Here is a 3,388-nt window from a genome sequence, read left to right on the forward strand (position 1 = left end):
TATAGTCATATGTGTATATATATATATATATTCATATGTATTTACCTAAAGCTTGGAGTCCTGATGTGGCACTCACTGTAGGATAAGCACTGAACCACACCACCATTTTGAATACAAGTTCAGTGGTTCAAACTCTCCAGTTGCCCCTTGGAAACCCTATACTGGGTCGTTGAGTCAGAATTGACTCAACAGCACTTAATAACAACACCACCTAATGCTTATATACATACAACCACAAACATATGGACTCTTGGTACGGCGCTGTGGGATCAGCACTGGACTATGATCCACAGGTAGGCAGTTCAATCCCACCAGCTGCTTCTTGGAAACCCTATATGGGTTGTTATAAGTGATGGCACTTAACAACAACAACATACACATATACAATTATAGATTTTAGTATATCTAATTAGAATCATAAGGAGCTCTGGTAGCGTAGTGGTTACTAACCTCAGGGTCAGCAATTCGAAACTACCAGCTGTTCTGTGGGAGATAGATGAGGCTTTCTGCTCCCGTAAAGATATACAGCCTTGGAAACCCTGTACAGGGTCGCTATGAGTCGGAACCGACTCCACGGCACGTAACAACAACAACAACAACAATTAGAATCATGACAAATAGGCTCCATGAAGGTAGTGAATTCAAGTTCTCAGTATATATAACCATGTTATGTTTTAGTATGCATTTAGCAAAGGCTCCTGATGTTGCACTGTAGGATAATCACTGTACTGTTAACTGCAAGGTTGGCAGTTCAAATTACCAACCACTCATTGGAAACCCTATACAGGGTCGCTATGACTCAGCACCAACTCAACAACACTTAACACCAACAATATACATTCAATATCTATTTCTTGAGTGAGTCAACAGCTGTTTTGTATGTATTCATTTAATATATAATAAGCATTTTCCCAAGTAATTTTTGGTAGCATAAGTCTTGTTGACCACATAATGTTCCATTCTACGTATATACCATGCTTAATTTAAAATTTATTTTATTGGGGAAACGGTAGTTGTTTTCTAATATGATATTTTGCTATTTTTGTTAATATATGTAAGCATACTTCTAATTAATATCCTTATACATAAGTTATTAACTATATGTCTTTTTATTTCCTTAAGAAATAGGATGCAAGAGTCAAAAGCTATATTTTTAAAGCTTTTGAAACTATTCTTCTATTTCATCCTCACTGGCTTTAGTGGTTGGTGCATAAATTTGAATAATAGTGGTATTAACTGGGTTTCCCTGTAGGCGCATGGATATTATCCTATCACTTACAGCATTGTACCTCATGACTGATCTGGATATGTTCTTTTTGACAATGAATGCAACACCATTCCTCTTCAATTACTAGTCTGTAAAAAAATCATACCTTTATTGCTCCTTGTGATCTTTTTGCCATAACTTTTATCTGAAATGAAACTAAATTTGCTATTTCAGTTTTGTTCTGCTTACATATTTGTGTGGCATTTGTTTCCATCCTTTTTTTCCTGTGTATTTTTCTTTTAAATATGTCTCTTCTAGATACATATTACCGTTGAATCTAATTTTTGAATATAAAAATGTTTTCAGTTGTTGAGATTAATCCATTATCATTTATTATAATTACTGTTACATTATTTTTTGTCACCTTATTATTCTCACCCCTCTCTTATTCTGTTTTCCTGTAAAACAGATTGTCTTTCCTTGTGTTTGTTTATTTTTTGAGAATGGTATTATGGTTTTACGGTAGTATGGTGGTGGTCCTTACCTTGAAACCTACATACTTTTGATTGCCCCTGTTGATTTATTTAATTTATTACTATTGAGGTTATTTCCCTAATAAGGCAAGTTATTTAACACACTTTTATGCCCCTTTCTCAATCATCTCTCATCATGTGTATATTGTAATAAATTGTGGTCAAGAGTACATAGGGAGATGCTTTCTCCTTTTTACTTTTTTTATTTTGCTCTAAGGTTTTTTTCTGTGTCTTTTAAAAATAATAATAAATATTACCAAGGTATTTGATGACCTTTCCTTATCATATCTCATGCAGCTTCTCCTGGATTTGTTTCTCTTCTTTATTGACTTATTAGAAAAATAGAGGTAAGTGTGTCTGTTTAAGTATTTTGGGTATTAAAGAAATGAAATATGTGTTTTAAATAAAATGGTAGAGGAAAAAGTGGCAGTGGGAAGTAATTAATAAAATTGTCATCAAAGAGATGACAGGGAAAGATAGTGGAAGATTTTAAAAAATTAAAAAATAAGATTTTGAAAATAAGTTCAAATATATTAGTAATCATAATAAATGAAAATGAACAAAATTTACCTATAAAAAGATTGAATCATACTGATTTGATGAAAAACATGTTGCTCTTTGCTCATACACAAAATAAAAGTTATATAGCAGTTAATAGTGGCAAAGATCATCAGTGAGACATACTAATTATGAACTTTTGAATAGTGAAGAATGTGTTTCCAATATGTATACAGTAAAGCATGATGAAGTTATCAGAAGGAATCTAAACTCCAGATATATAGAGAATGAACAGAAAATTCTTGAAAAGAACATTAAAGAAAACTTTATGTTCATGTTTATGTTCATGTTAATAGTTATGTTCATGGACAGGAAGATAGAAAAAGTATCAGATTTGTATCTTATTGTTGACTATAGAAAGGTTCATTTATATACAAAAGAGGGAGAGAAAGAAAGAAAGGATGATAAAATAATAGTCATCAAGTTTCCTGAGGAAATGGAGATTTCCAGTCATGCAAAATGGCTGGAAGAATGAACATGGAACATTTGTTCTGCAAGAGAGGGAAAAGCTTCTTAAAGAATAAAAGGGTCACGTCTTAAGAACAGGCACCAACCTGTGGGTTGTTCTTGGATCCTCAATCGACTGCAAAAAATAGTTTCATAATAATCAGAAAATTTTAATTTGAAGTGGGTGTTAGATGATGTTGTTGTTAGTTATTTGGAATTATGACTTATGGTGACCCATGTGTGTGTCAGAGTAGAACTTTACTCCATGGATTTTCAAGGCTGTCAGCTTTCAGAAGCAGTTGTCCATACTTGTCTTCTGGGGTGCCTCTTAGTGAGTTCAAACTGCCAACCTTTTGAGTAGCAGTCAAGTGCTTAACAGTTGGTTCCACCCTTGGTGTTGGTAGTGTGCTGTCAAATTGGTTCCAACTCATAGTGATCTGTATAGGGTTTCTGAGAAGTAGTTAGTGAGTTTGAACCACTGACTTTGTGAATCAAACCGACTTTGTAAGTACAGAGCATTACCCCACAGCCCCACACTGACATATTTTATTTTTAAAAGTCTATTTCTAATGAACCACCACTTCTCTGTCAGTTTGTTGTACTGTGATGGCTTGTGTGTTGCTGTGATGCTGAAAGCTATGCT

The sequence above is a fragment of the Chrysochloris asiatica genome, unplaced genomic scaffold, assembly GCF_000296735.1.
Source record: "Chrysochloris asiatica unplaced genomic scaffold, ChrAsi1.0 scaffold00140, whole genome shotgun sequence".
NCBI classification, from domain to species: Eukaryota; Metazoa; Chordata; class Mammalia; order Afrosoricida; family Chrysochloridae; genus Chrysochloris; species Chrysochloris asiatica.